The sequence below is a fragment of the Agelaius phoeniceus genome, chromosome 4 (genome assembly GCF_051311805.1).
Source record: "Agelaius phoeniceus isolate bAgePho1 chromosome 4, bAgePho1.hap1, whole genome shotgun sequence".
NCBI lineage: Eukaryota > Metazoa > Chordata > Aves > Passeriformes > Icteridae > Agelaius > Agelaius phoeniceus.
This window is the reverse complement of record NC_135268.1, coordinates 52,336,057-52,361,214: the sequence shown is the minus strand read 5'-3', so window position 1 is coordinate 52,361,214 and position 25,158 is coordinate 52,336,057. Positions and strand designations below refer to the sequence as shown.

Below are 25,158 nucleotides of genomic sequence, written 5' to 3'. Positions count from 1 at the left end.
TTTAATATTGTGCTTTCTAGAGAAACTGTTTACAGGACATATTTTGTACTCTTTTTTTTTACCTTTCAGAACAGTCTAAGAACACTATACTGAAAATATCTGATCTCACTTGTTCCACCTGTTGTAGAGTCAGGATTGTTTTTACACTCAGAAATAGACTTGGCTCAGTGAAAATCCAAAGAAAACAATTTTTACGCCAAACCTATTTAAAAAGCAATGTTTTTAGAGATCTCTTAGTTATTGAAATGGTTGAGTTGTAGTATGTGGGGTAAAGGAGGAGTTAATATGTCTTTGATGTCTGAAATGAAGGGAATTAGAACTCTTCTAACTTCCTTATATCGTGAATTGCACATTGTTTCACCCACACCAATCCTACTGTATTTTTATGGATTTTACTTCCTTAATGAACTTACTGATTTCTAAATTCCCCTCCTAGAATTTGGTACATTTAAAAAAAAAATCTTACAAAAGCAATGAAAGATAGATGCGGAGTACTACAGTGTACCATAAAAGAAGAATAAAATAGCAAAATGCAGAGTAAGAGGAAAGTCAGTTAAAACCAGTTTATTTTAAATTGAGAAGTTAAATTGCATTAAAGCATATCAGTTTTCATGTGGCACAAAGAAGTTTCACTGACAATTACTGTCAATATTTCAGGAGTTTTGTTTTTTTTACTTGCACTGAGTTTTCCAGGCTACAGCATTAGCTTTTTATCACAAAGATCTTTTTCTCATCACAATTTTTGTTAAACTGTAATTGTTTACAGACAGTGTTTTAATACTCAGTTTTTTAATACCTCTATAGGAATTTAAAGACTGCATTCTAGATAGTTACACAATCCAAATTTATTAAAGATCTCCAGTGCATCATAGGATTGCCACATCCTGAGGATTCCCACTGCTCAAAAGCAGCAAGTGTTGTTTATGATTGCTGGCAATGTCATTTTTCCACAGTTCATTCTATAAAACACATCTCTTTTTCTTGTTTCTACATAATGCTAGGAGATACTAAAAGAAGTGGAGAATAATAATATCTGAAACAACTTGCTTCAGATAAGCACTCAACTTTCTTTGGGAAAAGAAAGGGGGTTGTCTTTACCAGTATTTAAAATAAATTTGAGTCCAAACAAGTTTCCCAGTAGCACTTCAAAAAATTGTCATTCACTTTCAGGTTGCCTATCTTGAAATATAGTAGGTCTCATGTTTAGGAGGGCTAAGATGAGAACACAGCCTACATCAGCCTGAGCCATGAAGTATCTCTTTATCAAACTCATTGTGCCAACATCCTGACAGAGTAGCTCCCACCTGTGACGATGGGAATGCAGCAATAAACAACTACACTTTAAAAGAACTGCTCTGAGTTTACCATAACTGACTTCTGAGCCTATATTATTTACAAAAATCTATTTAGAAACTGTTGTAGATAAGGGGCTTATTTGCTAAGCTACATTTATATCTCAGGAGAGGAACACCGCAGCCCCCAAATCAACAGGCAGCCACAGGCTTTCACTGAGAAGAGCATTGCATGAAAAGCAGCCTGCCCTGGCCAGTCTTTTCTAAGAAATGTTTGTACAAGTTGCATGTGTCATGGTAAACCAGCTTAGTAGCTCAGTAGTTAAATTTGTTGAACATTAATTACACAAAGTGTCTTTATAGGGTGGAAGGTACAATGCACACTGAAGTTACTCTGTGACTGAAAAGACAGAGTGGCCATTGAATGAGAGAGAGCTTTCCTTAACTCCTTTCCTAAATAAAGGAATACAAAGCACTCTAGTACTTCAGATATTCTTTTCATGTCCACAATTTTACTCTTAGTGCAGAAATGTGTACTGCTCTAATTATTACCTTTTATTCTTTTCTGATGAAACAAACAAACCTATTTTCTTGCTTTCTCACATCAATGTAGACCCAAATGTATTGTGTCTTCCCTGAAACAACACAACAAATACTTACTACTCGTAACCCAAAGAAGAGAGACGTTCATGGAAAATGAGATAATTAGAAACCTAAGGGAGGACTTTTCTCTAGAATTTTGGGGAAAGCCAAGTAAATATAAAAATCAAAACACTGTCAGAAGTTTAGAATAGTTTTCTCTTTACCCCAAAGCTAAGACAAACATTGATCAAAAGGCAATCCAGATCTTCCAGTTTGCAGATCTCAGGGAACTTGTACAACATTTAAGGCCTAGTACTGAAAATTAACCCAATGATTTTTGCACAGCGCTAGGTAGGTGGGAAGACAGGGAAAATCTTCAAGTGAAGGGAATTGTGACTTCCTTCCTTGGAAAAGCTGGTTAAAAGTATTTCACCTTGCAAGGCAAACATTTGTGAGTGTGGAGGCCCTTCTCTAACTACACTGTTGTTTGTACCTGACCTCAAGGAAACAAACTTGCTAGAAGTATTTGCTCTCAGACTTTACTGAATGAAAGCTAAGGAAAGCCTTCCTTCACCTCTTTCAGGAAGGGATGGTCTTTTGCTGTGTTTGCACTGTATCCAGTTAAACACGGCCTCAGCATTGTCTACATCTTTCACCAACAGTGTTTCACAAAGGACAGGGGAGGGGAAACACTCAACCCACTGAAACATGATGAGATGTCGTCAGGCAATAAATATTTGTTTGGAACTTAAAATTTCTCCTTCAGATCCTGCCTTTCTGAGGATTATACATGATCACCTGTCAGCAGAGTATGCCCATGCCTTCCACACAGCAGTGATGGTGGGGAGGGCATGGCTAACCAGGGCAGGTGGCCAAATCCCACCCCTCCTTAACCAGGAGCACCTCATTTAGCACCTGATCGTGCTGCAGTCCAAATCCAGCATGATGACAAAACTTCATGTCCAAGCAATGATGCATGAAAATTGTTGATTTTTACTGACCTACAGAACAGGGCTGGCAAGCAGGATGTATTGCTAAGGAGAACAGGTACAAAACACAATGTAATTTTACTTATTGAAAGCTTGATATCAAAATGGGCAAAATAATTGAGTTACCATAGAAAGGTCAAAAAGGATTGCTGGAAAAGGGGGGGAAAAAGGCAGCAATTTTCCTGTAAGTTCTCCTCCGGGTCACTTTCACTTAGACATATGGAGGGACTTTAAAATTTTATTAAGAACAGAATACATTGCGTGGAGACCAAACATTTAATCACTTACAGCAGGAGGCAGGGGGAAAAAAGGCCCAAGTTGTTGGGTTTTTTTCTGTGTGACTTTTTTTCCTGTCTGCCATTTTTATACAAGTTTATTTAGCTCCCTTTTTTTTCACTTCTATCACAGATGTTTTCTGCAAAGGCACAGATGCTTTCTGGTTAGAAAAATATTTCTGGTTGAATATTCTATTATTAATTCACACAAGTTACTTTTCCATTTAGGATAGCAAGGAAGAGTAAGCCTTCTCATTGAGGCTCTTTTTAATGTTACCAGCTTTACCTTGCTCAACTTGGCATCACTTCCAGCTTTTTTATATAGTTATGTTTTTCTATTAAAGAGCAGTTATTTGTATGAATTTGTGTAAACAAGGTCCAATGCCTTGCTTTTGCAGGCAATCTGCTTTTCTGAAGGAGCTGAATAACAAGCACAAGTGTACCCCATGTCAAGAATAATAACACACACCCAATGATTAAAAACCCTTTCAGCATGAAGTCCACCCTGGCAACTCTTCTCACTGGTTCCAGTAGGATCAGTATCAAATCCTCATGTTGCCAGCAGAGGACAGGAGAAAAGAAATAACCTGATGCAAATGGGCCAGTGCTACCCAGCACAGTGCTGCCAGCAGAAGCAGCATGGCATCAGCACAGGTTTGTCTGTGCTGGACAGAAGCTCTCCAGACCATAACAAAACATATTATGTCACATCTGTCCAATCTGCCGTGCTCAGAGCAGGTGCATCTGGATGTTAAGGCCTTTTCCAGGCAGATTAGCATTGATGTGCTCTTATGATACACTCTGATGCAGAGCACCTGACAGCAGCCTTCAGGCAGGAGAGGCAGGGAGTGACCCAGATGAGCCATGTGGAGCCACATGTCCACAGTCCTGAGGGCACACCAGGCTGCAGGTCTGCTCCTCCCCTGACTACCTACCCTCCCCACCGAATTTATTGCAATGACTGTATGTGTAGACCAGATTATATTTCTTACACTCACTTCCCCCTTTCAACCCACAGCCACTTTGAAACTCTGTTTTATCAGCAGTAGATTTGGGAGTGCCCAGTTTTACCTACCTTATTAAGCACCTGAGCTTTGTGCAACAGCCCAGGATGCAGAAGCACCACCTATGCCCTGGCACAGCCGCCCAGCAATTTCCTCCTCTCCATTCTGGGCTGTGTGCTCCTTCCCACAGCTGAGTTGGTGCAGAAATCCCCCCTCCAGGACCCAGGCCCACTGTGCAGGGGCAGCTCCCAGTCCTGGCACTGCAGCCAATCCAGGCTCCCTTGGCAGCTGCTCCACTTGCCCAGCCAGTGACTCCACTCTGTCCCATTACAGTACAGGCAGTTTATTACCTCCAAAAAGAGTTTTATCCACTCTTCCTCTCTTATGGCAAACTAGCTTGATAGCAACCTCACTAACATGGCTTTAACACTGCACATTTCCATGGAGCTGTTCTTCTCATCTACTTCTGATCTACTCATAGTAAAAGAAGCCTAAGTCTCAGGCTAATTCATGCTTTTGAAGTTGGCAGTCTCGTTCACCTATAGCTCAGTGGAAAACAAGCAGCTGCTGTCAGGAACCTGACTCAAGCTTTGTTAAGGCCTCCTCTGTCTCTATTTCTGGTTTGGGTGTGGCATGGAAAAAACAATATTTACCATCTCAGTAGCTGTGCCCTTTGTGTATTTGTTTTTATATTCCCTTTCCCCATGTGAATTTAGCAGATGTTGCATGGCTGGGGATCAGCCCTGAATTTTGTTGTCAGAGTACGTGCATGTCTCCACTGAACATTAGCAATGAATAGGCAATATCTGCACAGAAAAGATCATACAGATTCAGCTGCCAGGCACCATTTCAGGGGCAAATGTAGATAAAGAGATAAACACCAAGAATACCATAAGATTTCATTTTCAATGTAAATGAAACAAAAGCTACAGCCATCAGCCCTGAATGGAAGGCTACCAGGGGCCTGAGGAGCTACCACCATATACCATGTCAAATTTTTGTCTTTTTAACTTAAAATCACTTGGGAGAGTTTTCCATTGCTTTGGATGAATGCACACAGATTGCTAAAAAGCTAGTTTGTATTTACCAATATACTTTAAAAACTAATGCTCAGTGCAATTGTCACAATAATTACCTTCTATGAAACATTTTCATTCACTTTTTGTTTATATAGAGTAAAAACATAGGGATTTGCTAGGGTTCAGATGATAAAAAACCTCACAGACAGTTTAAGAAAACAGAGGAAAGCCAAGGGCAAAAAGCTAGATGGCAGGGAAAGGTCAGCTTGCTGTTTTCACAGCCAATTACCAGTAGCTGGCATCCATCAAACTACAGCCTCAGCTCTCCTTCACTTCCCTGCCATCCTTCCTCAATAAAGCTTTACAGTGGCACCACAGAAATCAGTGTGGCTGAACTTTCCTCCTGGAGAGTGAAACTATTTGTCCCAGAGCACATAACTACCCAGATTTTCCATGTGGGGGAAAGCCAGGTTTGAGAGACAAGGAGGGAAATCAGCCCCCATCTCTGGGTAGGAGGCAGAATTTGAACCCAAGTCTCACAAATGCCCTGAGAGCCAAATCTGCCTCTAGAGACTAACACTCTTTAAAAATCCAACCCAGTGACTTTCTTGTCACAGGGCAATATGTCAGATTGACCAATAAATAAAGTTCCAACACAAGCAGCAGATATTTGCTTTATGACAGTATGACCTGAGACACACCATTTACAGTCCCTGGAGCAAGGAGTTCTGCTGGAAACATCACCCTGGTGTACAGCATCATGAAAAACTCCACAGGCAAAACATACTCCAGCAAATTAGACCTGATTGTGTAATCTTCATTGATAATTTTGGTGAATATAGCCCATTCTTTTCCACAGGATTAAAGGAAGAAAAAATTACTAAGCTGTCTTGTTGCCAGGCAAACTGAGTCTTTTAAGGCAATGAATCCTTTCCTATAGTTTTCAAGTATTGTTTTACTGAGAGGCTAAAAAGGTTGCAAATGCAATCAAGATCAGCAATTCAATAATACTACAGAAATGCAGCTGTATTTCACTGCTATCTCACCATTATCACATTTTAGCAACATTTGGACCTTTTTCATGCAGTGGTCAATACTTTGAATCTGCCTTGTTCTGAGAAATAGTTATTGCAATTATAATGTAAGAGCTCTTTGCTCTTGTTCATGAAATTGTTGTGTGTAATCGTTCCCTTAGCCACCCATCATCACTCAATGTCTGTGAAGGAAAGGTTTAAAATAACCAAATGGAAAAGTTCACCTGCACTCTCTAAAGAGCTCTAGATTAAATTGTCTCTATGCTTTACACTTCAATCTAAGTGATGTATTTAAAAGCAAAGTCCATTGAATCAAAAAGAAAGAGAAAAAGTCATAAAAGAGCCTTTGTTAAAGTATTGTATCAGAGTCATTGCTGGAAAATTTTTGAATGTGACTCATAATTGTTTTGAGTATTTTTCTGTTTTAAAAGGTTTGTTATCCATGGTCACAGTCTTCTGTAACTATGCTTTTCTACTCTCTGACCAACCCTTATGTCAAATGTTCAGGAACAACGAGGTTAAAAAAAGCATCCTGGTATTTTTCCCACACTTGTTATGTAAATGCAGCCTTGTGTAGGAGAGCATCTTGAGCAGTGAATCTAGGGGAAAAGACACACCCTACTCCACCACCACCATCCCCCCTCAAAAAAAAAAAAAAGTGAAAAAATGCATAAGGTGTTTTAATATCTTTCAGGCTGTCTGATCTGAAAGAAGACACAAAATCTGATAAGGAAGCTGAATTACATAGCTTATACTGTTTTAGAAGGATTCCTAATTTTAGTGCACATACTTGGTTCTTCACAAGCATCCCCAGAGGTGTCTAGGTTGAAGCAGTTCTAGATTACAGACTGCAAGACTGTCTCAGAAATACCAAGCCAGGCACACCCCAGCCTCACCACTCACTGAAATACTGACCACAAACAATTGCTGCCCCTAACATGCCAGGCATTTATGTGAGCTCTGGACCACCAATACCTGACATAATCAACAATATTGTTATTTTGCTCACAGAATAAACTGAATTTGCTCCCACAACATGTAAAATTCTTCTTATGAGGAAAGCATCTTCTCCAGGTGTCACAATCCATATTACTTTTCTGGATTTCATGTTATGATCCAATTGAAAAGCAACAAGAATAAGGAATAATGAAGAAAGTGATAAAATTATTGTTATCACTGTTTCCATACAGGACAACTCAGTGAGGTTTGTTTTTTGAAATGAGCAAAATCAATTTTTTCTTTCAAACCTGACTCTTCTGCACCAAGTATATTGTTCTCCAGGTTTTGCTTTCATTTCTCAAAATCCATTATTCTGTGTATGCCTTAGCACAAACATTGTGCCCTGTGCGTAGCTGTCTGATTCTCAGACCTGCTAGGAGCTATGAATTTGGGCAGGTGGCCAAGCTGTTAATTCATCATCTTCTGCTTCAGTCTTGCCAGGAAAATATAGGTTTTGTCTGAACAATGAATTTATAGCATGTGCTTTGTGGGTCATACCTACTCCTTTGTGTAGGACTCATTTTGGGCTAGCAGTGACAAACCAAGGGTGTAACTCTGCAAATTCAAGCTATTTATAAACAGGTTCCAGACCCTTTTCCTTCTGTTTCCATTCCAATTTGAAAATCCAGTTATAACTTGAACTCTTACAGCCACAGAAAACGCAATTTTTTCATCTATCCTCTATTCCACTATAAATTTCCTTTGAAATAGAGAAACCAACATTGTCTCTTTTCCCTGTGGGTTCTATTTGCACTCCAAGAAGTAAAATGTATGTTAAAATTGCCTCTGCCAAGCAATTATGATGTTTGTAAGCCACTGATTCTTCTTATTTTCTGAAATTCTTTTCTATTCTCTATATCATTCTAGTTTGATGTAAAAAGAGAAATGTGCAAGAAAATGCTTTACAAGGCCAGTACTTGAGATGCACCCCAGGAGCATGGCTTATTGCCAGCCTGTGCTTTGCACTGCTGGAACAGCTGCATTAAATGAGTGTTTGTTTGCATAAACTTAACCTGACTGAATTTCTCTGAAGTGCATTTAGGACAAAAAAATCCAGCAGTGCTGCAGGGCTTGCATCGTTCAGTATCATGCCATGAAAGAGCCTAGATTTGTATGTTCTGCTCTTGACATGAAATAAAGTTAATAACAGACTGAGATTTCTTTGTTCAATACAACAGACTTTTTTCTGGCCTGTACAATTCTAGATTATCTCACATTCCTGCAGCCTGCAATATTGCTCTGAGCACAGAACTCACTGTGCAGTGCTAACTTGGTTGAGCAGCTCACCTAGAGACTGGCACAGACACTCTAACCCAAGGACTGAGTCCACTAAGAGCCTCCTGTCTTCTAGATTTGACCTTCTGTTTCCCAACCTGTACAAGCCTACTGCTACCCTGCAGGATTTGTTCTTTATTCGGGTTGGTTTGGTTTTCCTCATCTCCATGGCATTCCCAGTAAGGAGCATAATATTCAAAGACACATTTAAAAAAAGCTTTTTGTGCTCCATACAGAGTTTCCTGAGTAAGGCTCTGGAAAAGAAAGTTTCTTGCAAAAGAAGCTACACGAGTAAATATACTACTGTCCAGGAAAAGTCATGCTCCTTCTCCCAAACAAAATGGAGAGGTTAACTCCATCAAGGCCTACAGATACTGGAGTCCTTCATCCCCAAAACATCCTCTTTACACAGCTTTTGCAGCCCCTTTGACAGAAGGAAAATTAAGTTTAAATTGGCAAAGACCCTATGCATTTATGCCAGGAAAAGCCCACACAATTTGAAATTAATCAATAGCACAGAAACCCCCTCCCACCTACCACATGGAGCCCAGACTCCAAAAATCTGCAGCCTCTCTCTAGGGTGGTATTTGAAATAAGCATGTTTGCAGAACTAGCTTCACCCTCCTCCCATGCCACCTTCCCACACAGAGAGATCTTTGATACTTTCCTCCCAAGGGAAAAATAACACACCTATGTGGAAAACAAAGGCTAGAAATGCCTGATTTGAGAAAATCTTCTCCTTACTGGGCCAATTCACTTTTCTCCCACTGAGGAACAATGTATTTTTAGTCCAGCAAAACACAAGAAAAATATGATTTAACCTTCATGCCAATAAACATTTTTGAAAGACCTGGTAAGAAAGGCTTGCCTGAAACAGAGCCTGAGCTCTACTCTACTTTTTCCAGGCCCTTCCTTTGTTTTCCAGGAGGCCTGGAGGTCTCCTTAAGGAAGCAAGACAGCAATTGATGACCACAAAGCTTTCCATGAATGGCCTTTTGCAGCATCTGGGTGAGACACCTGCAAGACTCTGAGGTGTTTGTTACTCCCAGTGTACAATAACCCAGCTCCCACTCTGATTTGGGGTTTTGTCCCTCCCTTCCTGCAGGGTTTCCCCAGGCAAGGAGGCTCCAGGTGCCTTGGCTCTGAGCTGCCATCAGGGCTTTGCAGCATTTCCTTGTTTGTGCTACAGCAGCATCTACAAACACCACAGGGGATAAAGGCCTCACTGCTTTGGCTGTCCCAGACACACCTCATAACACACACCATATTTAAAGCACTTTTAATTTATAGATTACCAGACTGTCCCAGATTGGATCCAGCCTTCCAGCACATCCTTGCTTTAGGGAGAGTAAGGAGGCACAACCCAATCCCATCTTGCTTATTGTTAAAAAACACATTATCCCTGAGAAATAAATGCTCTGGGTTTTAATCCCTTTGTTTAGGAAACACATAATTGCAGGTACCTGAAATCCCACATGATGGGTGTCATCAGGAGGTTGCTGCACAGCCTGTGGTGACCACTGCTTCACGTGGCTTTGGCAGCAGTGGGTTCCAGTGTCTGCACAGGCATGAGGTGGCTCAGAGCTCACCCAGAGCAGCAGGGACTCTCCAAAGTCAAGGAAACACCAGTTTTGTGAGGTTTAGGTTGCTTTGAATAATGTAGCTGTCAAACTGCCTTGCTCAGATGGAAAGGATCTGCCAGTAGCATGCTGCTGTCAAGCCCAGTAACAGGACTAAAGACAACTAAACAGATTTTGCTAGGCAGTGTCTCATGCATAAAACCTAATATCCCATACAGCTGGTCAGGGAATTGTGAATTGTTCTGCCATGGAATGGCACAGGACTGCAGCTGGAGCTGGACCAGAGCTGTGTCCCATGGACCCTCCTGCAGTGCACCCACATCTACAACAGCACAGAGCACAGGCAGGCAGGGCCAGCAGGAAGCACAAACAGATTGTTGGGAGTCAGTCAGGCCTGTTCATCACAAAGCTGTCCTCCCCAATCATTGCTCCACCCAAAACACACTGCTGATTGTCCTCATATTAATGCTTGCCACCTGTTACCTTCTGCTTAGGCTTTGTCTACGGAATCATCATTTCTCACGTTTCCACACTTCTTTCACATTTGAAAAGCTTTCTACTATCTGAAAAGGTAATTAAAAAAAAAACCCAAACAGATCTTTTAATATGGCTTGAACTAGCCAAGCTTTGTTCCTTTTGCACAGCATCACATGCAGAGTGCTCCTTTCTAGAGGTAACAATATTGAAGGGTTTTCTCTCTCTTCTCCCAATTCAGGCTTTAGCAGTGCTGGTGTTTTAATACCATGTCACGACTACAGGTATTGCAGATAAAGCCACAGGCTTGTTTTGCAAAATCCCATGTTGGTTTTTGGCTATAAAACACCACCTGAATAAGGAACTGACTAACAAACACAACTTTTGTTACAGGAAGAAAGGAGGAAATCAGCAGAGAGCTCTGTCTCACCTCTGGGGAAAACCACTCCTCCCTGTTGCCAGGGGCCACTTCAGTGCTGTACCCAGAGCCAGGGGTCACCTTAGGGACACCCTCAGCTCCAGCTGTCTCAGGGCAATGCTATGGTTTCTGCAGGTGTCAAGGCCTCTGACCACAGGCTCTCACCTTATGAACTCTAGCCACAGCAGACTGCTGTTGTTTTCAGCACCTTTGTTCATTGTGAAACTTCAAATTCACTTTTTCCTATTGAATACATACAGCACAAGGAATAGGTGAGAAGAGGGCCAACTCTTAGCAGCAGTTCAGCATCACAGAAATTTAATTGTGACAGGAAACTTGACAGCAAGTCACTCAGAAGTCACTTTTGCAAGAACATATTGCCACAGAGAAAATAAAAACATACACCTTATTACAATTAAAGGATTTCAGGAGGTAATATGCCAGATAGCATAGTGTGAAAAGGCCTTCTTTCCTGTAAAGAACAAAAATATCTTATTCCTTCAGACCCCTTCCTCACCTCAGCACAGTGAGATGTGTAGACTGAAACTTGATGCGATAGCAGAAGGGTTAGGAGAGCACTGACTACATTTTGATGCAGGTTTGTCTGTCCATCCTAGCTGAAATGAATTCTGATGAACAAGGCAGGATTTGATAGAATCTAGCAGCTATCTGAGTCTCCAATAGTAACTCGCTCACTTTGTTGTCTCTTCACCATCTCATCTTTCCAGCATGGTGATCCAAACTGGGACAGCAGCCCAGTTCTTTGGATATCAGACTGGGAAGGAGAACAAAAACTAAGCCCTGATATTTTTTCCAAGTGCCCAAGAACCTCGAGGCTCTCTCAAGTAGGTGAAGACCATCACAAGGATCATGCTATAAAGGGGAAATAGTCTTTTCACAAAGTATTTTAAAAAAGAAGCCACAAGCAAATGGCATTTTCTCAACCAGAACAAAGCCACATCTTTGTGGCTTCTGTAAACCAGACTTACCTTTCCCTACTCATCCTTATTAATACATGCCATTTGAAAAAACTATCTATAATAAATAGGAATGCCTCTAGATGTCAAAATCTGGGAAGTACAGTGAATCACCACTAGAAGAGACTTAGAATGCTGCAAGGGACAGCACAGACCCCTACAGGCTCCTTTCTCTGGTCCACACAAGCATCCCTGTCAGCAGAACCTGAGAAAGAGTTTAAACAGCTGAGAGGGGAAAAAAATGTTCTTACTGGAGGTATTATTTATTCTTAGTTCCCATAAATCACTTAGGCCCCCTAGTTAAATGTGATTTGTAAAAGAAATGCACTGCATCAGTATTTGCTTTGGATGTATAATTCAACTCCAGGATTTTAACTGATTTTAACATCAAAAAATAAGTTTTGTCAAAGCTGAGGAATCATCCATTGACAGAATGAAATTACATGACTGAAGGACTGTTATCAGTCATGTGTGACTGCATTGCAGAAAAAGGAAGCCTTTGCTAGACTTACCTATCCTCACAATGTCAACATTTTTATAAAGCTCATTCAAGATGTGATACATCTTGAAAAATTCAAAATTTTACGTTTTTGAATGTAAAATCAAAAGAAATATTGAGCAATAATAGAAACTTTTCATTGTGCTGTCTGCTTAAAATCCCTGGACTACATACAAGTCACACCAGTTAGTCAGTTAAAACTACAACAGAGAAATAAATACTTGAATTTCAGACCCTCTTCACATATGAAGTGAACAAAGACTGCAAGCAGGGAGGATGTCTCTCACCATTTAAAACTATCCCTGTTTTTTAAAACAGTCCTGCATATGCATATTGCAAGTAAATACCAACACATGCCAAGCAAAGCAGTCTCACAGCAGCACAGGGCAGGGGTCTCCTGGCCCTGGAAAAGTGACAGCCCAGCCTGTATTGAATGCCACAGTAACATGGCTTCAGCTGCAAAACCATTGCCAAAGCACCTTGTGGAAAGACCAAGGTGTACTACTCACAGCTCTAAGAAAAAGGGTGGTGTTGCACTAGCATAGTTAAACTGAAGCAATTCTGTATAAAAGAATGATGTGCTGATTTAAATCTGGATTACTTGTTAGTTGATTTTTGTTTCAGAGCAGCACCCTTTCTATGGCCAAATTAGGCTTCAGGCTTAAACAGTTGCTTGGATTGTCAGTCTCACAGGATTAGTGATTTTAGATTAAGGAATGGGTTGCAAGAAAAAGCAATTTCATGCTTTGAAAAGAACTTTTATTTATTTCAAAGGCTTGGAACCTAGAACCATCACACCATAATCTTATTCAAATGTTGATGTCATCAATGCATTTTAAATCAGCATTTAATTAGGTTAAAGAAAGAAAACAGAAGCTGCTGAAGAAAGCCCAGTAAGAATTCCTATTTCTAGATTAAGCTGCTTTAAATGCATAACCAATTCTGCTAACTGTGGGATGTGAAGCACACGACTGAGTTTATAGGTGTTTAGTGAGAGTTTGTGCCACTCAGTGTATCACTATGAGCAGTCAGCACAAAGAGAATGATATAAACATAGAAGAGTGGGCCTACAATCTCTACTTCTAATTTAAAAACTACATTTGCCCTGGACAGCAATAATGCTTACTTTCCCTCTAAAAACTTTCATCTGCCCAAATCAAAAAAGTCCTTTTTAAGTTTTTTTTAGCTCAAATGAGCATACAGACTAGGCAAGCTTTAGGGAACATTTCCTGTATTTAAACTCTGTCAATTAACAGTGCTGTGCCCAAATCCCTTCCAAGCCATAACATGATTTTAAGAAAACTAAATTGTATCAGTGTGGAAACCTGTAGCAGAAAGAGAAGAAATAGAAATTAGGTCAGTCTAATTGAATTGCAGTAGCTTGCCTGAAAAACACCTTTGCTACCCAGGTTGAAAAGGCATTAGAAACCACATTAGGGAACTGTTTTCATTTTGAAAATCTTCTTCATTACTGCCTGATTTGCTGAAATGACTTTCAAAATCTTCATCTTTGCTACTCCTGCTTTGCTTAGAGGACTCACTGCTGATGCCTCCTCCTGAGCTTTAATTTGTCTGGAAGATGAAAATAATGCCATTAAAGCTAGAACTTTCAAAAGGACAAGGAGAATCTAACTTCAGCAGGATTTTATGTGCCTTTTAGACCCTTATGTGAACATTATATTTTAACAAAAAACTCCTATGTTTCTCACCCAGAGGAGGTGCCCACCACAGTCTGGTCTCTGCATGCACAGAAAGCAGGAGGAGAGCAGGGTAGAGCTGTTGACTATTTTGGCAATGGGGTTTTCTGGCCTTTGGGTACAGAGTTACACCTCCCACACACGAGTTGGGGAACTTGAGGAAAGGCAGCAAGCACTGAGTAAGCCTCATATTAACACTTCACCTCACTGGCACCTGCTCCAGCCCTGGCTCTCCAGGACCAAGTGCTCCTGCTGCTCTGATGAGGACACCAGAAAGCTGTCAGCCAAACTCCCCTGTACTGCAAACCCCATCCCACAGATGGGGTGACAGGAGTGTTCACACTGTGGGTGCAAGTATTTCATAACAAATAGTAAACCAATACATGTGTTGTTTTTAGCAAGGGTTGATTACACAAATTACTGATGTAAGATGAGCTACCTAAATGTAGGCCAGCTATAGAATAAGGGCCCAACCATTTGTTCCACTCTTCATCAGTGGAACAGTATCAGTATCATAATTCTGAAGCAAGACAAAACCTGGTTCCACCCTCTCAAGACAAACTCATTCACAAAAGGAGGATGCACTCTACCAAAAGCAGGAGAAAGAAGCAGCAGCCACTGCAGTTCACTTCTCTTTCTAGAGGAAAAAGAACTATTAAACATAGTACATTATTAAAAACTAAATTTGGTAGTGCAGGACTTGCCATACTGTAACTAAAGGGAGTAGGATTATCTACATATATATGTGTATGTGCATATTTGTATTTACATATTTTATATATATATATATATGAATTTAACAAAAATTATGAGAACCTGCTCCCAACTCTGTGTTTCCTAGCACTAAGGATTCAAAATGTCATCTGAAGCACCTCTGTTTCACATTGGTTCATTCTTTAATTGTGTCAGTATAATATTCACACAATTATAATGAACAAGTCCCAGTCTGAAATATGAACCCTAAAGGCTACATATGTTATCCAAATATATAACCAAATGCTAAGCACATTGGGACTCTTTCAACCACAAATTTAAGTAATTATGATTATTCCTAATGCTGCAACAGAAGCATCCTGTTCAACTAATTATAGCTCAGAACACTTTTCTACTACATCTTCTGGAAAAGAAATACCATTTTTCAAAGTCACCCAATTTTCATAGCCTTAAGCAAAAGACTTCAGCTAAATTTCTTACCTCTATTAGCACAATCTTTACTATTAAGCCATTTTTGTAAGTTAGTTTTTGACTGACTCTAATCTTCTGACTGACAGAATTATAGACATAATACATTTCCTCAAGGGATTTTTCTACGTACAGAATCAGTCTGCAAACTTCTCACTGTGTGAATTATAGCCCATGATTTATTGTCAACCATTTCCACATCCTCAAAAACACAAGGGAGACCCTATTTCTAGAGGTGGCTCCCCATGGCTCTTTGCCAAAAAAGTGCTCTTGACAGTGAATGACACTCTTCAGAAACCTTACTGATTTTTGTAACTAAATTAGACCTTGCTTTGTCATCACTGCCTGAAAACAGTGAGAGGTGGGGACATGCCTGGGTGTTCCTGTTTACAGAAACAGGCCCTAAGCAAGATACCTGCAACCCAGATAAAAGCTGACAAGACTAGCTAATCGTAGGGATATATTTGCATCAGGTAGTATGTGCCACATCAGACAGTTTTAACAAAAAAGGCAGAGGAAAGAGGCATCTACAGCACACACATCTCCCCTACCCCTCCACCAGTAAATACACGATTTGTTGTAAGAACACAGACAACACAAGCTCCTCAATAAGGGCCAGCAAAGAGGAAATTCACAGCAGGTCTACAGAGAGGGCCTGCAGGGAACAGAACATCAGGGAAACTTGAGGTCAGGCTTACAACACAGCCTTGGCTGTGCCTAGATCTAGGTCACCTCTTACTGCTTGGTGAGGTGTAATACCACAGCATTACAGGCAGGCACTGATCCTCAGTGGTTTCCCCTCCAGCACAAAGGCTGGAAATGAGCCTTTCCCCCAGGGCATCCCCACAAAGCTCCTGGCAGGTGTAGACACAGGTGAGATTGGCTCAGCTGGATGGAGCATAGTGCTAATGCTGCCAGGGCTCTGGGTTCAATCCCTCTATGGGCTATTCACCTCAAAATTGAACTCAATGAACCTTGTGATTCCTTTCAACTCAGAATATTCCATGATTCTGTGAACAGCTAAACTCAGGATATGACTGTGGATAAGGCCTTGCCTTTAATTTATCAGAGGCTTCAGCCATCAGGTAATAAAACAACACAGAGCCAAGTTTAACACTCAAGTACAAGTGATTCACAGTCCAACTTCACTAAGTTTAAGGACCACACAAGTTTCTTCCCCTTGAAGGAAGGCCACTGCCATGGAGAAGACACAGTAGAAGACACAGCAATGATGGCTAAGGAGTAGTAAATTACAGTTCATATTAATATATGCTGCAAAAGGTAAAAAGGAGTAGAAGAAATGCAGCCTCTTCTATATTCCCTATACTGAAAACAGCCTTAGCCAGTAATGCAGGTGGGATGATGACTGACTTTTCCAATCACCCCTACATAAGGCCTCAGGGTGTGCAAAATGGCCTTTACACAAAGTTGTGTTTGATGAAATCAGGATGGTGAATTCTTTTATGCTATAAAATGCTGTCAGATATAGTTGTAGTAATAACTTCAAAATATATCAAAGTCTTCAATTGACCATGTTATACATAGAAGAGAAAGGTAAGATATTTATTCTACAGGTAGATGAAAAAATGTTCTCTTATAATACACACAAAAAACACTGAATGCTCAGTGCCTGGCATTCTTTGTGAATATTTCCTGGAATTTCTAGTGTCAGTGTAGCTAGCTACAGGTGTATTTCAATATATAAATGCAGAAAAGGAAAAGCATTTTTTAATTTAAATTGTTCTTGGATGTTTTTGGCACAAATTTTTAAAAAACAAGGATCGTGGATCTAGTCAGGATATGAGCATCATAGGGAAAGGAAGAGAGATTTGAGGACTTTGCCAGATTGAAATGTTCAGTGTCTTGCACTCCTAACACTTACTCCAAATCTTAACTTCCATGTAGATACTCATAAATGCATTCACCACAGGTCTGGCAATGTTATGAATTTTAGAGGCCCCAGATACATCCTTTCCTAGAAAACTCTCTAAGCAACAACAAAAACAAGAAAATAGCAAGAACTGATACTTTTAGTACAACATCACATGGTTCCAGCAATCATAGGAGGGTGAATGCCATTCTGCACATATACACAGGGCATAGGGCATAAAAAGCCTTTTTTTTTCCAGTATATTCAAGCTTATTTTTCAGTATTTGAATAAAGAACCACTATTTTCCAAGTTAGTTGGGTATTATCACCACATCTACACATCCACACTAACTAAAAGTCCTAATCATATAGATGAGCTCAAATAATGTTCTATATAATGCCCTCTTATTTAAAAAAGCCACATTTCTTAGTACACATTTTCCAGGTCCTCTAGATATCTAGACAATGAAATCCTACACATTGCAGACTAAAAGGAAAGTGTTTCCATCTTCTTACATAGCATCATAAATAAGGGGGAACATTCAGCCAGGTCAAAAAGGGCACTAGCCCAGGAGCAAAGAAAATTCCTCCTCCAGCATAACAACTCTGGGCAAATTGCCATCTATAAATTTGTTACCAAAGGAAAGAGTATAATGAGTTTCCATAGAAAAAACCTAAACACTGTCCAGCATCACAACAGTGAACATGACAAAATCAAATTTAACTTTTAACAAGTTAATGTTCTAGGGGAATGTAAGTCTTCAGACACAAGAGACTTAAAGCCATGATTGATGTGATGTAAATGTTATGTAATTCCAGCTCCCCATAATACCAGGGGTGTTTGCACAATTCCTTCTGAGATACCTGGTGTTGACTACAGCACTACACTGGGGTCTGATCCAGCCTCACAGTTTCTGTGTCTCTTTGCACTTAATAAGGTAGAACTAAAAATATAATAAAAATCAAACAATGTAGACCCATTCCTGGTGATCCATTGTAGAGACAGTTTTTTAAAGAAAGAGATTATCCCTTTATTTTTTTTAACCAGGGTGGAAGAATAAATGCACTTGGTACTTTTTTCATACTATAATTTAATTCCCAATCATGGAAAACAGACAAAGTCACTCTTTCTGTTTTCCCCTGGAGTTTTCTGCAGCAGCCATTACTAATGCCTTCGTTAGGCAGAAGTTGGCTGGAACCAAGAAAACAGGAGCTGACCTGCTGCTTCTCTCATCTGGGTGTCAAAGAACAAGGATTTGTTGCAGTCATTGCTTTGCCACCTGCCTGAGGCATTCAACTGTATCTAGCACAATGATGCTGGAAACCATTCAGGAGTAAATACACAATAACATTTGTACGTTTACAGCATCTGTGAAAGGTGTGGGTAGGGTGAATTCTCTGCTGTGTGTTTCCAGAGCAAGTCAAACCCATTAATTAAATTCATGCTCTTGTCCTGCTTCAAAAGTAAAAACAGAGATGATTTATGGGCACTGACAGCTGCAGGAACCGGTTTTGCTCACTCCCTCTCATTAACTAATTTTGAAGCATCTGGATAGGTCAATTTCTCAGATTCTAAACATACAAAAGGCTGCACATCCTCAGTTTCTGCAAAGAAAGAAAAATACCTGTTCCATGCAGAGAGCTGTCTGTCATGGTTTCTCAGTGCTAGCTGAATAGTGCCTACTGAAATTGTGTAACTCAACTTCCCTGTGCCTGCCCAGGCAACTTGTAGGATAAAGCTGTAAGAGGTCCCAGTCACAAAAAACATTTCTTATCCAGTAATTATTTTACTTGTCCTAACAACACAACTCTAAAATGAGAAAGTGGCACCTGTAGAACAGTGTAATCTACAGTAACAAAATTTTTTCTCTAATAACAGACCCAGGTAAATTGCCACAAACACTCCCTTCTAGAGGGAATATCAAGGTCTGTATATTGCACATAATGATATATGCAAATATAAAAATACAGCAACACACCAACGTGTTTATTTCTTCTTCTAGGTTCTTTAAACAGGAGGCAGATTGCTAGCATTTGGGGCTGAAAGCTGGAGGTAAGCAAGCAGAAGACATTTAACATACAAGCTAGGAACAGGAAATTGTTACAGAAGTGGAAAATTTTGGGTACTGAACTTTCACCCTCAGCTCCTGCAACATTTTTACTGATAAAATCTATACAAACATAGACAGATTATATTGACATTGCATTACCTGCCCAGCACAACCATATGCTGCTTCTGCAGACATGGCCAAAAAGATCAAAGCTTCCCATTCATTAATAAGCTAAACCTAGGTGTTTTATGTTCCATATCATGCTGTAGACCTATATTGACAGAGTGAAGGGCTGGGCAGAGCTCTGGATCTGTCTTTCAATCAATTATTTTATGATTCTGTACAACACTTTGTAAAACATAAGGCAAATTTTTGTTGTGATTCATAGCCCAGACAGGAGAAAGCCTGCCAGGAACAAGGATATTGCCATCTAAAGCAGCTCATGATCCCTAGTTACCAGGAAGAAATAGAAAATTTCCAGCATGGTCTATAAAAGGGGTGGAACAAACAGAACATAAAACTCTCTGCCAGTGACCCAAAGGGGCCTCAGTATCAGATGAGTGTGACTAAGAACCTCTATCTAGGCATGAATGGGCACATGGTACTGGGCTACAGAATCAATGGGCAGCACTATCCCAAGGTGCCTTAGCTAATAGAAAGATAGTAATTCTCCAGAAAACTCTTGTACAACTGGCAAGACCACAGAGCTCTTTCAAATAGCCTATTTTCAGCTGTGACTCAAGATCTCTCCTTTTGTCAGCTGGTTTTTACCACTCGGGAAACAACCTGTGCCTTCTGCGTTACTGATGAGGCGCTTCACGAATCAAGGAGAACTGTCAGACTTCAAAGAATTGTTAAACAGGTTCATTAAAATGTTAGCTGGTGCATAGCATCTTACCTGCTTACATTCTTCATGTTGTAGGTGACAAGTTTGATATTTACAAGGAGCAATGTGATGACAGAATTCAAGAGCTGACATACTGATATATTAAAAAAAATTAAATTCAAGAAAGTTTGACAGAATAAATAACCTCAATATGATTATAATGCAGATGTACTTTTTGTAAAGAAAACTGACTAATCATGTCTCTTCCTCCTCAATTCCTTCAGTGAACCAAGACCCAAGACAACTATAGTTACCTACATTTCCTTCTTCTCATCCCTATAGAGTCTAAGAGAGAAGTGTGCAGTTTGACATTTGGAAGATTATTTCTTCACTCCAAGCATTCATAGAAACAACTCGGGACTTTCAAATTCAGCTTTGATTTCAGAAAGCCACTCATTTTCCTAAACTTAGAACAGAATCTTAAAGGCTTTGAATCCATTCCTAGTGAGGTTAATCAGTTTTACCATCAAAATGCAGTGAGAGCAATTAATACAACCATATGTAAACAATCCTAGTGAAACACATGGGCACAATCACAAAGAATGCATGGAAATCAGAGGTTTGTTCCACCGAAAATTAAATTGCAATGAAGGATTGAACTCAACAAAAAGAACTCCCAGAAAAGCTATTGAACAAGAGACATTGCAGCAGAGAAAATACTTGAATGGTACAAAAAGCATAAGGGCCAAGGTTGTTAGAGAAGAGAAGGAAACTATGAGGGAAATGCAAACCTCAGGGCATTAGAATTAAATTAAAACCACTATTGATAGCTAAGCATTTGGTGAAACTCTAGGGAACAGCATAGAATTCTAACAATTTTTATCACAAAGGAAAACACCTAGTGTCTACAACCAAGTGATCTTCAGCTCAGTTTGGAAGACCAAGTTATGATTTCCAGAAACAAAGAGTTAAGCCCTGTATTGTTTGAGTAAACTATATTAGTTCTCTTTGATCCTTAGGGTGAGGGAGACCTTTCTTACCAAAAGCACTCATCAGCTTCACACACTGACCAAAGAGAGGCTCTGTGTGGTGCTTGAGAGCTTCAAGGTGGGAGCTCCTAATGGAGCACGACCACAGGTGGATCAGAGTGACAAATGTCCAGCCTGCTCAGACAATGCAGCATCCCATGCACCTTTCCAGTGGAGAACACAAACAACTTTTAAAACCAAAAGCCTAGAAAGAGATTCTAGAGCAGCATAAGAAGGTGCTCAAATAACTGTGTCAAAAAGGTTAAGTTTGTTCAGCATGAAACACACCCAGGATATGAAGCGTACCTATGGTCTATGTCAAAGCAGGTTTAGATAATTTCATTTTCATTTTGGTCTGAGACTGTGAGATAACATGTTTTCAGCAACTAAATGAAATGGAAAACACCAATGTGAGCTTCTGAGAGCCTAAAGACTTTGTTTAAATTCCAGGTTATTTTGGAATGTGAAAGCTACTTGCTGCTTGGATCCATGACAACCATGTAGACACTCTTCACTTTAACAATCTACACCAGCATGGTAAGCCATATTCCAAAGACTGAGTCTCACTGGTGATTGTGTTGTGCAATAAACTGGAGTGATTAGGTGTAAAAGGCTTCATGCTTCTGGCTCAAAGAAAGTAATATAAAAACTATTAAACAACATAAGCAAGAAGCAAATAGGATATGGCAACATGCCTTGATTTATGAATGTTGTTTTACACACCAGACAAGTATGAAATTTCCCAGAATATCTCAGAAAGGATGTTGCTAAGCAAAGATGATGGTAAAAAGAGTACTTAATTAAGGTGTCTGAATGCAATTTATAGGGCTAACAGCCATGCTCCAAACTATTACCAGCAAGCAGAAAAGGAAAAAGGTCCAAATACAATGAAAAACAAGATACTTCAAACTCAAATTTAAGAACAAATATAGAACAGTTTGTCTACTTTTGGGTCAAAAGCCAATTATACACACATCAGACAGAAGTTGACAATCAAACCAGTTATCATTGAACATGATATAAGGAGTGTGCTGACAACTTACCAACAGCTGTGACTCCCAGCAGCTCTCCTTTTTGGCATTTTCATTTTACATTTCCACAGAATTGTAGGAATTTCCTAGAGGATTCAAAATAAACAAACAAAACCAATAATAAATTAAAGGAAAACCCTATAGCTGACCTAGTACTTCAGAATTTGTTAAACAGACAAAAGGAATTTACAGCAGTTAAGAATGCACTTGAAAGTTTAGTTAAGCAAGCTACCTTCATCCTTTCATAACTAGAACTGTGGATTTTATTTTTCATTTCTTTTCACTGTATGCACAAATGTTTAGGCCATGGCTTACACAAAACAAATGAGGACATCAAGACAGAATTATATTGCAAGTAGGATTGTTAGAGATCTGAACAAAAACTAAAAGGAGGAATCTTGTAACTAATGAACTAATTATGATGATACCTATATTTAAAAATAAAATAGAATGCAAAAAGGACATAAAATGACCGTAGTAAAAGGCTGCATAAAAACAGGAACACACAATGACTCATTCTTCATAAGCTTTATTATTCACTTCACATCAAGTACTGATCACACCTTTAACAGATGCACAAAAACATCCAACCCTTTGCAAGAGTATAGTAAGATTGAATAGGGCTATAAATCTTCAAAATGTAGCATAAACATCAAGCTCTGAGAAGGATATGAAATGGTGACATTCAGGACAGCTTAAGTGACTTGCTCTAAGGGCAACAGAGCAGCGCAGTGAACCGAGGCTGAGTGAATCCCAGGTTCTCCTTAGCAACGAGCCACATCAGATACCCAGGCCACTTAAATTTGCATTTAGGTTTCAATCATATTTCAGGCTTTTAATAGAAAGTCCTCTAAATGTCACCCATGGGTCAGACACCATGCAATGTTGTCTTCTTATATTTGCAGCCACAAAACTACGTATACAGCCGGGGTACTTTCAAACCTGGAAGCTAGATAGTGACATTTTATAAGAACTTGTCAGAGTTTACCCATAAATTTTGAAAACTATAACTGCAAAGAATATGTATGCAATGAGAGTATAGCAAAGAGAGCAGCAGCAGCAATGACCATGTTAATTGTACTGTCCTTGTTGCCTTGTACTTTCCTCCTCAGCCCCATTGCCTATGGGTGCTGAATTCAGGAACAAACTACCCTGGCTTAGATCCTAGGACTGTTCTGCCAAAAGGGATCTCAAGGACAACATAAACTTCACTCTCTTACAAGAAAAGCCTTGCAGGTTTCAAGAATGGTGCAAGCATTTTTGTGTGGATTTTTGGTTTGTAATGTAAGCTACACTGAGATTTTTCAAGTTATCACTCATGCAGAGAGATGCTGAGAATGAAAGAAAGCTCAGGGCCCTATTTCTAAAACCCACAGCAAAATACATTGCCCATTCCACAGAAACGAACTTGACTTGGTGAAAAATTCTCATGGGCTCACATTTCTCTCACTAAAAATACAAATATTTTCAGTATTTCTTGTAAAGAAGGAAAAGCATCTGCATTGCAGTACTGTTATACTCTAAATCTACAATTATCCCATTATTTATGTTTTTAGAAATTCTTAATACAAAACACTTTGCTGAGCTGTCCATTTAGCTGGAGCATGTCTGAAAGAACAACAGCTTTACCAGTATCTAGAATATTATTGCAATGCCAGAGACATCTAAGTTTCAAAGTTTGTGAAAATCTGAAGGGTGAAATTCTGACAAGCACACGTTAAGTTTTAATGGATACTACAAATATCCTGGCACCCAGAAAGAAAAAGAAAAAAAGAAAACACATAGGAAAGAAAGTCCCATAATACTGCATATTTGAAAGTTTTCTAATTTTACTGCTGTTGCTGAAACACTTCACATGAGTCCTAATCCACTGTAGCAAAGCTTATGTTCACTTTAAGCAGGTTAGCATTCCAGTTCAGCTCAAGGGGATGAGCATACTACCCAAGTGATTTATTTGATCACTGTCTAGATTTAAAATTCACAATGGTACCAAGAGGAGGATGTTCTATTTGCACATTGTTTGCATTAGACAGTTAATGCTTCAGAGGTTCCTTCTTACTTATGTGTGCTTGCTTGCATGAAGAAACCACTTGCAAAGTGTTTTTCTCTTGCAGAACCAAGACATTTAAAACAAATTTTTGAAGCAGTCGATGGAGTACAATTGGAAAGGTAGGATTATTTTTTTTTCTCCTTGTGTATAAAAATTACTGGCCACTCACTATTGTAACTTCAGCATTCCACAACATAAACCATGTCTCACTCCAATACTCCACAGTATTTTCTAATGACAACACTCAGCTGCTACAAGCACTAGTGACAGGACAGAACTGTTTCTTTCCAACCCATAAGTTTCCTGATGTAGCAAATAATAGCTTGCCAATTTCCACTCTGAAGTCTAGAAAAAGACACAGAAGAAATACGGGAATAAAAAAATTGAATCAATCTAAGACAGTAAACATAGGTGAAAAATGGCAAGAGAAAATGGGAAAATGCAGGCAAATGGTGGGGAAAGAACAAGAAGAATAGAAGGCAAACAGAGGAAAGAGGGAGATTTGGGAAAAGAGAACCAATTAGAAAACATAAGGATTAATTTGATTTGAGAGGGAGAGCACACTGACTTCTAACAGTTTCCCTATAAAAAGCTACAGGTTATGCCATCAAATGGTCAAACACAAAAGCACAACTTCCTGACAATGTTAAGGAATCTATTTGGTCTATGTGCTGGATTTTGGGGGGATTTTGTTTTGTTTGGGGGTTTTTTGGTGCTGGTTTCTTTTTTATGGGGCCAAGGGCATAGTTTTTGCTGGGTTGGGTTTTTTTACTTTTGTTTTTATAAAAGAGAATCATTGACTTATTCTAACTGCTTATGGCTTTATCCAATTTTCTTGGTATTAAGAGCAGCTGATGTTCTGAGCACAACAACAATAGCACCACAATACTTGCCACTAGCAATATTTCATATGATATAAACAAATCAAAAGCATCTGAAATATTCAGGACAAGATGATTTTTGGGCACACTAAGCTACAGCTGAATACCAGAGCTGAGATCACATA

General features: G+C 39.5%; 1 protein-coding gene across 3 annotated transcripts in view; it reads left to right on the top strand.

Annotated features, from left to right (window-relative positions):
• Window positions 1-25,158, top strand: part of PGCKA1 (PDCD10 and GCKIII kinases associated 1) — a 40,959-nt gene that overhangs the window by 927 nt on the left and 14,874 nt on the right. For 2 of the 3 annotated variants that reach the window (XM_077177630.1, XM_077177629.1), the window contains exons 2-4: window positions 19,170-19,219; window positions 21,522-21,608; window positions 24,217-24,271. The gene's annotated coding sequence lies outside the window, so the exon portion shown is untranslated. The remainder of the gene's footprint in view (window positions 1-19,169; window positions 19,220-21,521; window positions 21,609-24,216; window positions 24,272-25,158) is intronic. The other variant, XM_054633811.2, reaches the window with a different exon arrangement.